General features: G+C 46.3%; 1 long non-coding RNA gene across 2 annotated transcripts; it reads left to right on the top strand.

Annotated features, from left to right (window-relative positions):
• The first annotated feature begins 444 nt into the window (after positions 1–444).
• Positions 445–7,287, top strand: LOC106018236 (uncharacterized). Of its 2 annotated transcripts, XR_002403823.4 has the most exons (5): positions 445–753; positions 4,560–4,756; positions 5,824–6,040; positions 6,199–6,287; positions 6,890–7,287. It is a non-coding gene; the product is annotated as an uncharacterized lncRNA (long non-coding RNA). The 2 variants fall into 2 exon arrangements; XR_001192220.5 differs by lacking the exons at positions 5,824–6,040; positions 6,199–6,287 and having other exon boundaries at positions 485–753.
• Positions 7,288–16,389: the final 9,102 nt, after the last annotated feature.

The following is a 16,389-nucleotide window of genomic DNA, read 5'->3' as shown; positions in this document are numbered from 1 at the left end:
TGCTGCAGGCAGTAAGCAGAGGCTGCACCGTGAGAGCTGTGAAATTCCACTTTCAGAGGAATCTGAGAAAAGCAGGTTTAAAAATAAGCGATCAAGCTGATTTCCTTTGTTAATGACTCAGTGATTCACCCAAGATAAAGCCTTTCACTTTGAAGGGTTCCACTCCTGGGAGTAGCTTTCTTTGGAACCAATTGTTTTGAATGAAAATGGGAGCGCAGCTGAAACCAGTACTGATGAGACCATACCCACTATGTCTAACTTCATTACTTCATCTTCTTTGCCCCTTTTTCTCCTCCTCCTCCTCAACCATAGACCTCCTCAATCACTAACAGCTCCCAGCCCGGCTAAATAGACCTTTTGCTCTTGGCTGACCATTTTAAATGCTGACAGCCACCATCACCACTATGCTGCCTGCTTCAGCTGGGAAATGCAGAGCTCAAGTGATCCCCCACCCTCCTGTCAAACAAATAAACTGGTGAAACAAACTGCAGCTGGGGGAATTTCATGGTGGCTTTTCTCCTGCAGCTAGCACAGGAGCAAGGCTGGAAGGGATGAATGTGACGTGCCAAACTGCTGCATACTTACTAAGCTGTGGTCAAGAGAAATTTGGTAAGGAGTGGTAGTGCCTGCCCTGGAGCAGCTGATACAGCTGGAGCTGTCAGGTGTTCGCTCAGACACACAACCCATTCTGGGCTGAAGATTTAGCTGCAAAGTCCAGTACAGGAACAATGTGAGAATAAAGGTTCATTTAAGGTAGGTTTCACTTCTACTTTTCTGTATTCTCCTTGCAGTGCTCAACCCACACAGCCCTCTATCAGGAAGATTTTAGAGCTGAAAAAGAGCTCTCGTTGGCTCTTTATCCAGCTATTAGAGATGATGTAAAGCAAGATGTAACCTCTTCCTAAAGGTCTTGCCCCTTTCATGTCCTTAGAGAGTTAAAACACAGGAGACCCAGGTACTTCACCCTTGGTCATTGCAATAACCAGCTAAAGGAGCAAACGATGGGCTAAAATCCAGATGGTGCTGAAGTCCCTCAGGTGGATCTGCTGTACCAAAATCCAGGGAGCCAGCAGCCTCTAGGGCTGATCCCTTTGACAAGCACCATGGTCTCACTCTATTTCACGTTCACTTTTAAAACCGTCTCCCAAGTTTCCGCCCACAGGGATCTCACCCTGTGATAATGGAGGAAATGCAGAGTTTTGCAGAGGAACGGTGATGCACTAAATAACCCCTGCCAATAGCAGGCTACTTCACTGCCAGCTCCAGATGGGTTTTTTAATCAAGCAGAGCAATATTGATGGCCTCTGCTTGAGCTCTTTCACTAATTGCCTTCCAACATGAACTCAGCAAAAGGTATGATAAATCTGAATTCCCACCAAACATAAGGCTGGGATGAAGATGTATTTTGCCTGCACATAGGCAGAAGTCAGCAAACAGTGAATCTTTACACTTAAGTCTTTCTTTTGAAGATGTTTTCACTGACTTCTCTGGATCTTGAAATGCATAATTTAGCATCTTATGTTTTACCTCATTTAAAAGAAGCTGCCAAGTCCTCACCTCCTTACCCGCAGCTTTAAGGCAGTCTTTAACACTTACAAAGGAGCTGTATTAAGTATTCAATGTTCTCTGCTCATTTCCATTATGTTTACTAAGCAGTTAGTATTATTAGGTTGCTGCTATTTCTCATACTACAATATGTGCTATGCAAGTTCTCAGATCTTCAGTGCTCATCTACAGAAATATCTAATGGGTTTTAGCTTCAGGAATTTGTGTTTAAATTGGTATTTAAGAGGGATTATTAGCATAAATGTGAACATAGCTCTAAACTGGTGAAATATGTTCAAACATTACAGAAGACTTGGAACCCGCCAGCAGACCTTTTCCAACTTACCTGCTGTTTCTAATAGGAAATATTCATTAAACATCGACCTGTTGGTGAAAAGGAGGAGATGTTTTAGCTGATATTTTTACCAACTGAGTTAACTCTGCTCTTTTCTCTTACTGTACTGAAGATGACGCTGTTTTCAATTATGCTTTATCCTCTGTTCTTGAGGGTTATCACTAATCCACTGTGTCCTTGCAGAATTTTTGCCTTGGACTCTGCTGCAAGTTTGGGAGAACAAAGCTAGCAATTTTTTATACCCATTTATTCCTATTCTTTGACATTTCCACCCAGGGACCTTTTCGTGTCCTCTCTCCATTACCTTCAATATTTCAGCCAGGAAAGAGTAAGGCCCTTTCCTTTCAGCAGCTGTAATCCCTTGCATAATTTCAGACTAAAACTGCTGATGAGTTGAAGGGTCAAAGGAATGCTTGCTCTGCAGAGAAGGTCAGAATGGGGTTGGGGTTCAGTGCTGCCTTGTGCCAGCTCCTTCCCTTTTTGAGGAAAAAAGAAAACCTCATTCTGCAGCCCCTCAAATAAAAGCTCATTCTGCAGGTCCAGAAACAACCCCAAATGCATGGTTGTGTGTGCTTTTGTTCCAAGGGGGAAGATGCCATCTCTGCCCCATGACAGAGGGAACCAAACACATCAGGGCCTCCAGGGGCTGTGCAGGGATTGTCACCTCCTCACACCTGATCATCACCCTTCTCCCACCAGACTCCATCAGACAAATGAAAGGAGGCTGAGCTGGTGTTTTGGATGTGTCTGTGACTCTGAGCAGTCAATGATTCACTGGCCAACTGTGTCTGTTTGCGTTGCCTCTTGAGAAGTGCTTGAGCTAGTCCTGAGCATCCCCTTTCCAAACCTCCCTGTGCTCAGGGCATCTACAGTGCTCTGCCCAGCCGCCTTGGGGCCAGGCTGCCTAACTGTGTTAGGGGACAGTAATTTCCTGTTGAGACAGCCAACAAGCTCCCTCATTTCAAATTTTATGCTTAATTTCATTTTGAGCTTAAATTAATGCAGTTTTCTCTGTGCTCCTCTCAGAGCAGTCTCCCTCCCATAGAGGCTCTCTGGGATTTCTGCCTTGGGCAGGCTGAAGGCACCTCTGCAGCTTTTGGTGTGCTCAGACACCAGGTCCCTGGGTGACGCTGCTAGCAGGGGGATGTGGAGGTGATGGCACCTCCCTACCTTCCACTCCTCACCTGGTCTGGAGAGCCAAGGCACCAGGCCCTTGGCTTTCACCATGCAAGAGGCTGATTTTGACACAGACCTTGGGCATGTTTGAATCCTGCTGAGCGCAGGCAAAGCACACTCTCCTTCCTGGCACGTCTGTGTTGTGTCCTCCCAGCAGCTCTGCTCTGCCTTTTGGTTCTGCAAATCCTGGTTTGGGGAGCAGAGGCCTCAGCCCTCCCACACAGCAGGGATCTGATTTTCTTCCTGCAAGTGGCCCTGAAACCAAGACAATACTGCAGAGCCCCTTTGGGTGCATTTCCCAGAGGCTCCCAGGTGCCTCTCAGGGAGGTGGTGGCACAGATGGTTCCCAAAACACCCTGGTTTGAGCTGTCCCACAGGTGAGTGCCTCAAGGCATGTGCATGCACCCTAGCTCTCCTTGATTAAACCAGCAGCTGCCACTTCTTCCCGAGCAGAGAGGAGAGCCTAGCTTTGTACATCTTGCCTGCAGCCTCTGATGATTTCCTCATCAAGGAGAACCTCGGTGTCAACCCATCTCTGTAAATATCCTGAGATGTTTGGCTACAATAGGAGCAGTTAGATGCAGGCACCAGGTGTTTTCATTAAGCACTATGTGGTGCTATAATTTTCATTATGTAGAAACTGCTTAAATGACTCTGCAAGGAAGAGAATGCAGTGCCAACAGGGCTTTCAAAGAGTGACAATTTATTAATATTACTGAAAGCCTTGGAGGTCAGCCTTCCATTGCTCTTGATGTTCCATGGCACAGCTGCAAATACTGGGTCTCTTGCAGGTATTTTCCATTTCAAGTTACTGGCAGAGAAAAGTGGGGAAAAAAACTTAATGCACAAACAGTAGAATGGATTTGTCGCACCATACCATTTGCTTCAGCAATCTGAACAGAGAAATAAAATTTCCAGAAGACATTTATAAGCATTTCTTTGTGTTTTAGGACTAACAGGTTTATGTGGGATGAGTCACGGTGCCATATTCTGTTTTTAAGAACAGTGACGCATCCAGCGTAATTCTTTCTGAAGTTGCAGCTCAGGACCTGTCTCAGGAACCCAATGCCACCTAGTGAGGCAGTCACTGTCTGCTGTGTGTACAGGCCAAGTTCCCAGACAGCTGGGCAAGGCTCCCTCACATATATCCCCTCCTGGTCTGCCCACTTATTCAATCTCTTGCTTAACTTAATGAGATGAAGACCAGCTAAATCATCTCCGGATGTTTTCAACTGATTAATCAAAAGGAAAACCTACAGTAAGGAGCTTTCCAACAAAAATAATGATGGTTTTGTAGTTGCTTCCATATTGCATTTGGATATTCAAACTACAACCTTGATTTTCATTTTAAAACAACTTTAATTCTGTAATTTCACATAATTTTTCACCTCAGCCTTCCCTATGCAGAGATATTTTTTTAAAATGATTTCTTTTTAGAGAAAACGAATTAACTTAGTTGCTCTGAATTGATTTGTGCTTTCAGTTTGACAAGCCAAAAATGTTTTCATTTGGATGAAAACCTGAAAAACATCATGAGCTGGAGCACAACTACTTGGCTCTCCAAAATGGGAACCACTTTGTCCATCGATTTCCCTCCCAATAATTGCTGGGTGAGTCAGAGTGAGGTCCACCTCAGACAGATGACAACTAGGACAAGAGAAGAATTGATCAAGTAAAAAGGTAGGAAAATCCCCAATACTTCCGTATTTGCAGCAAGCACTGGCTATTCCCACAATAAACATGCCCACATCCCTTAGAAGAGTTTAAAGACATAGTAAGCATTTTTTATTAATAAGGGGTCATCCCAGAATCTTTGCTGAGCAAATGGAAGATGCGTTTGGATTTCCCATCACTGTCCGGTCAGGGTGAAGGTCCCACCAGGAGCCCCAGGTACCCACTGGTGCTGAGGGAAGCTTCAGGATGCTGAGCTGGGCCTCTCGCTGCACAGCGGGGTTTTCTCTCCCACACGCCAGCGCCAATGAATCACAAAGCCTATTGTTTCTTACTTGAGATTCACCTCCGGGGAATTCAGATGAATGCAGGCGTGGAGGAAAGCCGTCTCACTGCCGTGGGAGTGTGTCAGCACTTCACTGCCACTGGCAAAGATGAGCTCCCCCAGGTTAAACCTTCGTGGTGGGGATCAGCCCATGCCCTGAGGCAGGGTATATGGAAAGTACACAAACCTCGGGTTCCTTTCTTTGCAATAGAGGCATATGAGATCTCTTTGGTGTTAGGAGATGACCTGTTGGTTAAAACTAGGGTGCCCAGTCAACCAGCACCAGGCTCAGGGCAGCTGCTCCTCTCTTTTCCCCTTCAGGTATCCCTGAGGCTCAGCTCCTGCAGCTGTTTCAAATGTGCCAATATGATGTCTGTCCTATGAATCACGGCATTACATATAGAATCTCATTCTGTTTGACATTCAATCCAGTCTCTAGGCCAAAACATATGGCAGCATATCGAATGCCTTAGCATGGTCCAAAAATTGAGCAGTGAAGGGCTTTTTGGCTGCTCAGGGAATTGCTCAGATCTAATTGCAGTGACAACACAGCAGTTGTTTACCTCTGGATATTTTTTAATTCTTTTCAAAATAGCATGAAGGCTGGTAAGAGGTGGCCAAGGAACAGTAACATGCAATGGTCCAAGTATGTCCCATAAGCAAGGTACTTCGTTTAGCCTAGGGCTTAGCAAGAGACCTTGAAAAGAACAAGCAGCCAAAGTACAACACTATTTTTTTTTCTTCTGTTCAGGACTTAGCCATGTTCTCAAATATTGTAGAGCTGGTTGGAGCTTGGAAATACTTTCCTGGGCTTTCAACTTGTTCTTGCCTGCTTCATTATGTCAAATTATCCAGAAAAGCTACAAATGACTGAGATGCAAGGAATGGTCTTGGTACCAGTAAAGACTGAGCAGATGCTGGTCTCCTTCCTGTTGCTGCTCATACATGAGAGGTTCTCCTGGCTAAAGGTTAAACAGCCATTACCTCCATGTTTCTTAATCACCTCATTTTTCTAACAAAATTTAGTATTAGACTTTAAAAAAAATCTGTGGAAAACAGGCCTAACATTTTTTTTCTTTCCTTTTTTTTTTTTTTTTTTTCCCCGCATCATCTCCGTTTTTAACAGAATTGTCTCAAAATACTGCAATGAGCACCTGCCTCTCACAACCACTGTGAAGATTGCCTAAAGTTAGAGCAATGCCTTGAAGACAAATCGTATGTAGGAAGGCTAACTATCATTGCTGTGTTGCTAATAAGGTTATTTTAAACTCAAAGTAGGTCACTGAAGGAGTTTCATAAAAAAAAAACCTGCAAAACACAGTATTTAAAAACATTATCTGAGAACAAAAGACGAACAGTCTCAAATGAAAGAAACAGACCAGGAATTAAGCAGTGCCTTTTACCAGGCAATGGTGCAGCAGCTGCCACAACCTGGGTGCTGTGAACCCATGGGTGGCACAGGGTGCAGAAGGGTTTGTATGCCCACCGAGGGCATTTTGTCCCCTGCAAGCCGCTCATCCCGAGATGATCGCTGGAGTGATTAGCAAAGAGTTGGGATGAGGTACATTACTGACGTAATGATAATAAATGGAGGCTTTCACTAATCTGCAGGGTGCAGATTGTCCTTCCATAAAACGAGCCAGATGCTGATGGTATGATTTAAAAAGGGGAAAAGTACAGTTTTTCTGTTCAGCCAGGGTTTGCAGCAGGACCCACCTGCAAGACATGGGATTTTTTTCCCCCAGTAGTAACCTATCCACAGCAGGCTGCTCGATTATATTTTTATTTATTTTTTATTTATTTTCCCACAAAAGCAGTGATTGCTGCAACATCCCTCTCCTGGAAAGCACGGAAATGTCCTTACTGAGCCAGAGCAAAGGTCCAGCACACCCAGCCATGGCTGCAGCAGAAAAGCCTCCTCCACTGGAGCAGCTAGTCCCATTTGAAGCCTTTCATCTTGGGTAATCAATGACTATTTCCTTATGAAATATCTGAAGTGGAGCACAGAGATGTCACTAACAACTTGCTGAGTTAAATCAAAGTGACAGCAGACAGCTAAGATGTGAGTGCAGCTCCCTCTTTTCTGTAAGAAAAGTTTGTATGTGGAGTTTGGAAGGCTTCCATCCATGATTCACGTTGGCCTTCCAATGCTCTAATGCTCCTAATACTTGCCCGTGAGTGTACCTACCTGTAAATAAATTAGGCTGAAATATTAGACTGCACCTGAGCCAAGTAATTTCTTTCCCGGCAGTGAGATCCTCCAGTTCTGCAGCCCAGCATTTCCCGGCCAGTGCAATAATCACCATATTTTACAGGCTCAGCTGAGGTGGCTTGCTGGGACTGTTTGGTATCCACTCTTGTTTTCACTCACTTCAGCTCAGTGTCCCCCAATTTATGTCAGAAATGGGAACCCAAAACTTCAGCAATTCCTCCTCTGAGTTCTAATTTACAACTATTCATGCAAGAGGGAACTCAGATTTCTTATTTCTGTAAATAATTTATTATTTTTTTTTTTACGTTTTTTATTTTTATCTCCATATATTGTTTGCAAACCAAAATATTGTGACAAGTTGGGAGCTCCTTGTTTTATGATCAGCATTAAGGAAAACAACTCGCAAAAACCTTGTAAAACCAGAAAAGGGTAGACTTCTATTTCATCCATTCCTAACAAATCTGTGCAATGTAAGTTGGTTTTTATGTAATATAATTTTTAACATAATTTTCATTTTAAAAAGCAGTAATTAAGAATAAAATCACCACTGATTGGTGTGGCAGCAGCCTGGGTTAGGCACAACGAGGATGAAGTGAACATTAGGAAATGCCACAACAAATTGGACCTAAATTCCACGAAGCTGCTAAAAATACAAACCTTTAGTTATTATCTCATAACGCCAAGTGAGAAAAGAAATTACTGCTGTAGTGACAAAGTGCAACACCAGCACATCTGCACGCGGTAATCATCCTCCTTAATTACGGTGGCACACGGTGAGCATGCATCACACAGATGGGACCTCATTTTGTTGGTTCCAGCCCTCGCCAGCCTTCCCCATGTGCATGAGGGCTGGTGTGCAGGCAGGTGGAGGAGACCACGGTGCCCAAATGTGCCCTGGCTCCTCTCCTGCACCGTGGGGAGGACCTGGGGACCTTGCAGAGCCACCTCCTCCAAGTCCCTCAGCGAGCAGGAGCGCAGGACACTGCCTAATATATACCTGGAGAATTTCACATTTGCATTTCACACTCCTCCGTACACTCAGATGGACGTATTCCCAATTAGCTTAACTTCTGCTCAAGCTGGCAGAACTGAGACAGGAGGAAATATTATCTTTAATGTCAGGGACTTAAAATATAACCTTTTCAGAGCACGGTCAGACTCTGACCGCATCTGAGGCCTCTAAACGATACTTTAAAGGAGATAAATAATATAATAATAGATAATAATAAATGTCAGGTTTGTCATAACTTGGAAATGCAATTTACCTTCTCAGCTGGAGGGAATATAAGCTTCTATGTTGTTCTTTGCCATTAATGTTCTGCCTGTTAATATGCTAGGTTTCTATAATTATCAACCCTCCGCTCATTATATTGGTGGTTGATTGAATGTTTGGAGATACGCACTTGCACCTCAGCCCACATCTTGGCCCTTGATTTATCAAATCTGAGCAGCCAAGGCTCTGTCTATTTAATAAAGATGGAATGGCTCAGGGGAGCTCTGGGTATTGTTGCTGTTTGCAACAGAAAAAAATGAATTACTACAGCTTTGATCTGCAAGGTTACCCCTGTCCACAGTACAAACATTAATTACATCTAATGATGGGGTGCTGCAGACAGATTTTAAGAAACTCCTTAATAAAGTTTGGGAGACAAATGCTTGTAATTGCGTTATCTGTGCGCAGGGCTGAGCAGCTCCGGGAAGCGTTGTGTGTGCTCCTTGGCACTGCCACAGGGTCCGCAAGGTCCTGGCTCAGCCGAGGGCAGGGATGGTGCTGGGGGGGTACAGTGTGTTGGCTGGGGTAGGAATATTGCCTTCACAGAACTTCACGTGCAGTTGTGTCTTATCTCCTGCATTGCCAAGAAATCTTGTTCGTGCAAGGACCTCAGTTATCGTGAGAGCTCAGAAGATAATCAATGGTACAGATAAAACCAGTGAACAAATTGATCCAAGGCAAAAAGACAGGGGAGATGTCAGCTGTCAGTTAGGAAAATACCCTGCTATCTGCAGGCTTACGGGAGAGCAGCTGCAGTGCTTTCAAAACAAGGAAAAAGGAGACAGAAAACCACTAGAGAAGCATTAAGGTGGTTCAGCTGTTAACTGCAGCATTAATAGCCCTTTGAGAAGCAGAACTTAAAATACAAGATTAAATATTTTAACTGTGAAGTCTTATAATCCATAAAGTGGGATGTAAAGGCACCTCTGAAAGATAGGAGCCCTCATAATGCAGAAAAAGCAGTACCTAATGAAGAAGGCCTAGCAGGCAGGTCCTATCTTCAGGAGGATTGTCTTCACAGCACTTCATGTGCAGTTGTGTCTTATCTCCTGCATTGCCAAGAAACATTGTTCGTGCAAGGACCTCAGTTATCGTGAGATCTCAGAAGATAATCAACGGTACAGATAAAACCAATGAACAAATTGATCCAAGGCAAAAAGCAGGCAGGTCCCATCTTCAGGAGAGCAGAACCCTGCCTCACAATTTTTACAAGTGATTTGAAAATGGCTATACTCAAGGATTCGCTCCGGCAAAATAAATAAATCTAATGAAGCAACTTCTCCAGAGCGTGTCAGCTGCTTGATAAAATAGTTTGCAAACTGTACATCTAAATGGAAATCGAGGCCAGCCGTCTCACCATGCTAAGTGTGACAATGAAGAGGTCTTCGTTAGCATCCAGCACGCTGCCAGAGCATCTCTTGCTCACAAGCGCAATCTAGAATACTAAAGAGAGTGGAGTTTGCATCTGATGAGGCACAGCTAACCTTACGTTTCTCCTGAAATTCGGATGATGCAAGATTCCCCATCTGTTCGTATTTGCCCTGCTGAGAGACTTGCTGCATTTCCTTGAGCAGGCAGACAGGCACGTGCCCCATTGCAGGCATCTTGGTGGGGAGAAAGGATGCTTGATGAGGGCAGGGCAAGGAGGCAGAGCAGGGCCCTGCAGCCTGGTCCTCGTGCCTATCCATCCTCGCGCCCTCCTCCCGATGCGTTCCTCATCTGGATAAATAAATTAAATATGAATCGGATCAGAGAGAATCTGTTTCACAAGCACAATGGGGTTCTGGAATGAAATCCCCATTTTTCAGTATTAAAGCCCCATCCGAAGATTATTGCCAGTAGTGGCAGAGCTTGCATGGGTTTCAGCAGCTTGCAGCCTGGGTGTTTGCTGCTGGAAAGAGTCTGCAGCGTCTCCCTGCTCCTCTCACGTCTCCCAGACAATTCCCAGTGCAGCCAGTTGGTCTGAGCACACGGCTTCGATGGGGAGCCGGGCACGGCGGCTGGGAGCCATCTGGGTGCACGGATATTAATGATGCCTGTAACGTCGCAGGGTGATTAAGGCAGAGACGAGGAGCAGCCAGCACCACTGCTCTGGGGGATGCTGCGGCTGCCAGCGGGGAGATGCAGGTTGTGCAAACCCCAGAGCAGCCACCTCGTGTCTGCCCCCTTTAGGGACCCAAATTCTGACTCCCAGGGGGGTGCAGACTTAGAAGGAGACAGGCAGTGAAAATCAGCCTCTGGGAGACATTACATCTTCTCCTGCAGATTACAAGGCATCTGGTCTATTCTGGTTTTCTGAAACGCTGCTAATATTGGATATCCTAGCTGCAAATGAGGGTGATCCATCCATTAACATGAACCTTCGGCTGCGGCGGCTCTCAGGCTTTCAGATACAATTGGTTCATTTTCACCTGCAGACTTTTGAAGGGACTGCATAATCTTTCCACAGGCATCACAGGCCATTTTGGCTCTTTCAGAGATTGTGGGAAAATGGAGCACGGAGCAAGCTGAGGCCCCTGCATTTTAAGCACCTGATGTAACCACAGAATTCTTAAAATGCCATGTACATGGTGGTGATTTTTTTAAGCTGATTCAACAACGCTGTCCATTCATAAAACAGCAGCTATCCAGCTATGGCTATTTCTAGGAATATAAAGTGTAAAAAGATGCACTTTGAGGAAAAGAAATTTGGAGATACAAAGAGAAAAACACCAAAATAAATCAGAGTGTTTTTTATAATTCACTGCCCCTCGGTTCATTCTGGGCACCTAATCCTGACGGATGCTCACAAGCTGACAGGCAATCTCTGGCACAATTGTGGCCTGCTTCCCCTCACGCTGCCTGCAGGGTGACGCAGGGGGTTCCTGTGGGGACCTGAGGAGCACCGTGCTCAGCACCCTGCAGCAGCAGCACATCCCTCACCAGTTCACAGATTTAGAAACAGCTCGTGTAAAGGAATTACCACCTGGAGCCTTCTGCCTCCTGAGGGTGGGATCTGGGGAAGCCTGAGCAGCACAAGTAGGTGTGGGGAGCAGCACGAGTCGGGTCTGGGCTGGGACCAAGCTGATCTCTTCACTGGGTCATCCAAAAAGCATCACCATTGAGCTTCATCTCTCCAGTGACCCTAGGTGCTTCTGTACGAAATGCCACGTTTCCCTCCCTGATTTCCTAACCGCACAGCTGTTCTGGCAGCGTGTGTGTGCTGGGACAGGGGAGGGCACAGCCTGGGTGCTGCTGATGCCAGGCTGCTCCCAGGTCACCCACATCTCTGTGACTGCCTTATGGCCAAACCTGCAGTTTCCATAAGCTAAATCCCTCCCCCTGCACCTCCCAACACATCCTCGGCTCAGTGGGGCTTCCTGCTCTGATAAATCATGACTAGAGAGAAAGCTGAGCCTGCTGTCAAACCTGCTCTGTCCTTATAATGGCATTTCCTTGAGGTGAACTGAAAACCTGTAAGAATAGGAACCTTCTAAGATGTTTGTTAAGTGTAGAGCACTGAGATGACTTAAAGGCACGATCACCTTCTCTTGTCTGCGCAGACACGATCCGTGCTGAGCTCACTGTATCAGCCTTCACCAGACCCACCCAGGCCGGTGCTGTTCCACACGTGAAGCTGTCACATCCCTGTCACGTCAAACACAATCATCCTGTTAAGGGGGAACATTTCTTCTAGACACTGATGACAGGCACCAACCCCCCCGTAGGTCTGAAAACGGAGGCTGTGTGTTTCTGCATTATGTAAACTTCTGCCCTGATGTGCACCCATCATCGTCAGCTCGCAGTGCCAGCTCACACACTTGCCAGCACCGCTGGGCAAGCAGCTTCTTTCTCCCCTCTTTCATTATCATATTCCCCCTTTTTCCCTTTTTTAGAGGCTCTTGCTGTCTCATACATCCTCATCATTTTTCAGAGTGCCTCTCCCCAGTTTTTCCTCCAGTTGTCTTTCACGTCGCAGCTCATGTGGCTGTAGCAGGGTGTGTGTCTCTCCATTTCTCTTTCTAACCCCCTGCAGGTTTTAGGGGTGGTATTTCAGATTCTCTGAGTTGCCTTCTCTTTGTACTGCAGTGTTTCATAAGGAATCTTGGTGTTGTTGAAATTTGTTGAGAGAGAGAGAGATGAGTGAAACAGCTTCATGTGCTCGGGAGGGCGATGACAGCACACAAGAACCAAGTGTTCAGAGAGCCTGGGGATGTGAAAAGACAGAGGCACAGAAATCTCAGGTCAGAAGTGAGGTCCCTCCTTCCCTTGCTGCGGAGGCTTTTGTAGCATTATGTCTTTCTCTGCAGTGTTGCAGAGCCCAAATATATCTGAATAAGGGATATTGGGTAACAGCCGTTTCCCTAAGAAACTCCACTAATGCTTGCTGAACACCTGTATGTATCAATAAATATAAGAAAAACAAAGTAAATCAAAATTTCACAAAGAAGTTGTGCTCTGAGAGGAACAAATGTGTTTTGTGGGAAAACAAAGTAAAAAGTATTTTGCTGTGGATTAAAGTTTGTAGGCACCCTTTGAGCAGAGGGCCCATTTCAGATGAAGCCTTGGTGGTTCTTCTTTTCCCTCTCCTCCCCAGCTGTTCTCCTGCACTTTTTCAAATACACTACACCAGCATTCCTCTGATGGCCCCTCACTAATACATCATGGCTTGGATTAGTCTCTTTGCCAATACTGATGGCAGCAGCAATCGTTCTTAGGCTGTGCAAGGTAGTGAAATGATACCTCTTGCATAATGTTGGTCTAATGAAGGATCATTACTTATTACATGGGGGGAGAGAGCGGAAGAGAGCCAGAAAAGTCTTCTAAGCAAAAAGGGTTTTAATTAGCTTTCCAACCCTCTAAGCCAAAGGAGAGCTTTCAGATCGCACGCTGCATGCTGTTCTTGTAAATTACACCGGACCTTGTTTCAGCCCTGTAGCAGCAGAGGGCATAATTGAACCAAATCTGAATTTCCTGAGCTTTCCTTTTGCATTTTCTTTCTGGTAAGAAAAGAAGAAGTTTGCAGCTAGAAGGCAGAGAGACCCTCTCACCTCCCACCTTCAGACTCTTTCTGTAGCAAATCAGCGTGTTTAAAATTAATGCAGCCTCCTTACGGTCAAAAGATTTCCCCTTCTGCTCTTTCTGGAGAGAGAGAAATCCCAGCAACCCTTCACAAGTCCCACGGTCCTCATTTCTCCGTAACAGCTACTGAGAGGTCTTTTGCAGGGCTTTTAGGCTGTATTTTTGTGGGAAGCAGGCACAAGAAGCTGTCTGGCTGCAATGCTTCCCATAGACAGCAGTCTCGTATGGGAAGTTCAGACAAAATGGAGAACTGATCTGAAACCCACTTGCCTTGTCTGAACTGAGGTATGGACCTGCCCTGGATACATTTTCTAGGAAATTTGTGCAAGTTTCCATGCAAAAAGGGCTTTTTATTTTATTTTTTCCCTCTCTCTCTGAACACAGGCAGGATCTCACTGCACTGTACTGGCAAACATATATAGCCAACTCTAAAGAGCTGGCAAGTGTCAAGAGGTGGCTTCTGACAGACGAGGGAGCAGGAGGAAACAAAACAAAAAGGAGTGGGGAAATAGGTCGTGCTGCTGCTATTTTTGTATGCATAATATTGATTAACCAACAAACTCAAGCAGTGCTTAAACCAGCTATGTGCTCGAGCTCCCTTGACTATTCAGTGATGCTTCACTAAAACAGTCAGGAAAAAAAAGGGAAAAAAAAAAAAAAGGAAAAAAGAAAGGCATTCCTGTATGAAACTCAAAGCCCTGAAAGCCCAGACAATTTGAAGCAAGTGCTCTGTGACCTAACTTCAAGGCTGGCAGCAGGAAAGTTTGTGCAAACTATAAACGAAATTGTGCATTAGCCTTTTACTTTGTTAAATTCAGCACAACAGTACTGCAAAGACTTGGACAAGGTACCAAGACACGTACCAACGGCTGGCCAGGCACCTGGCTCCTGGCCCCTGGAACAATGTCGGTGTGCATTTACCTTTCAAAATGTCTTTATTTCCAGCTCAGTCTGGAAAATGGTACAGTGAAAATCTGTGTGTATCCTAAAATATCTAGGCAAATCCCTTGTTTACGAGACAATTTTGAAGGAGAAAATCGGAAAAAAAATAAAATAGAGTCTTTATTTCAAAGGGGAGTCCTCTGCTTGTGCTCTTAAACCCACAGAAAGTCAAAGCGCTTGGGGCGGGCTGAACACGTTGGGCTGGGAGCTGTGCTGTGCTGATAAGAGCCTCTCCAGATCTGCTGGCAGCGCTGCCTGTCCTCGTGCTGGGGCTCCCCGCACCCTCCTGCTCCCAGCCGCGGTGAGGAGGAGCGCGGGAGGAAGGCCAAAGCCAGCGGCACCGTGGCAGGGGCTTTGCTTTCAGAGCCCCACACACACTGCTCTCATGGGCTGGATGCAAACATGCTCGGATAATTTCCCTCTCTGGGAAATCCCTGTGGGCTCACGCAGGCTCCCTGCAGGTGACGGCGCAGTTATGTGACCCTGCCATGTCCCCATCCCGTGGGGACAGACACGGGGGGTGTGGATGAGGTGCTGGCTCTGCCCCTCTCTGCCGAAGCTTCAGCTGCAGCCATCTCTGTCCCAGAAAGTTAATCAACCAAATATTGTTCTTTGGTAGTAAACCTCCAGCTGCTTGTTTTTGACAATTACCCTAATTTCCCCAGTGCTGGCAGGCAGCCACGAGCCTCCCCACGGGACACGCAGCCCCGTGGCCAGCAAAGCCCCCGGGTACCCCACAGAGGTGCTCCCAGGCATAGAAGGTAGGGCAAGGTGAGGTGTTGTGCCATGCTGTGCCACCACTTCTGTCCCCTGCTGAGGCAAGGAGCCCTTTTTTGAGCTGAGCAGGTCCCATGGGCACCGTCCTGCTCGTGGCCAGGACCACTGGGTGAGCTCAGCTTCGGTTTAGCTCAGCTGAACCTCCTGCAGAGATCTCCGTCGATATCAATGTCAGCATTAGAAGAAGCTCTCAGCGACTACACGCCTGGATTCCCGTTTCCCTGATCCCAACTTCACGTCTCCCCGTCTGTCAGCAGCTGATACAACGAGAGAAATTGCTTCCAAATAACAAGCTCTCAACTTACGGCGGAGTTGCTTGTTAAACGCGTTACCTGGTGCTTCGGTTCTGTTCAATTACATCCCACGTTCATTCCCCAGCGGGCAGACCTTCTCTGTGGTGAGAGTGCCTCCAGCTTTCTTTCCTTGCTGAACTTTGTTAGCACACGCTGCCTGCAGAGGCTGCCAGCACACGAAGTGGGCTCAGTCCTGGCCGGGTCTGTGAGGAACACCGCCTCTGCCCCCCCTTTGGCCTGGTGTTCTGCTGAAAGGGTGCCGAGTTCTCGCCCTTCCTGAACTTTTGGAAATCGTCTCCCAGTTTCCACAAGCCCTTTCTTAGCTATCAAAACTAATAATTTCCCCTGGGGACACCGCAGCAAGTGATTTGCTGATGTCCAAGCCTGCTAAGCCTGCCGCACTTCCCCTGGTTCACAAAACAGCCATTTATTTGACTGACAGAGATGACAACCTCTTTAATGCCTCTTTTCCCCAGTTCCTCGGAGACTTCAGAACAATTCACTGCTGAGTAGTTCAAGGGAATAAACTTTGGTGGAAGCAATTAGAAGCGCTTGGCTGCAAGTAGCTGATCATGTAGGGAAGAAAAAGGCCTGTTTGCTCCAGCCCTACGTGATTCTTGGCCTGGTGGTACTGCTGCCATCCTGCCTCGTCCTTCCCCTTGCCTGGTAATGAGCTTCGTTCCCCGTGCTCATCACACAATGCTGGTTCTGGTGCTATAAAAAGAGCTCCATGGTTTACCTGATATTCAGAGCTGATGC

This window comes from Anas platyrhynchos, chromosome 13 (assembly GCF_047663525.1).
Source record: "Anas platyrhynchos isolate ZD024472 breed Pekin duck chromosome 13, IASCAAS_PekinDuck_T2T, whole genome shotgun sequence".
Classification (NCBI taxonomy): domain Eukaryota; kingdom Metazoa; phylum Chordata; class Aves; order Anseriformes; family Anatidae; genus Anas; species Anas platyrhynchos.
Note: the sequence above shows the minus strand (reverse complement) of the source record. Positions and strands in the feature narration are given on the sequence as shown.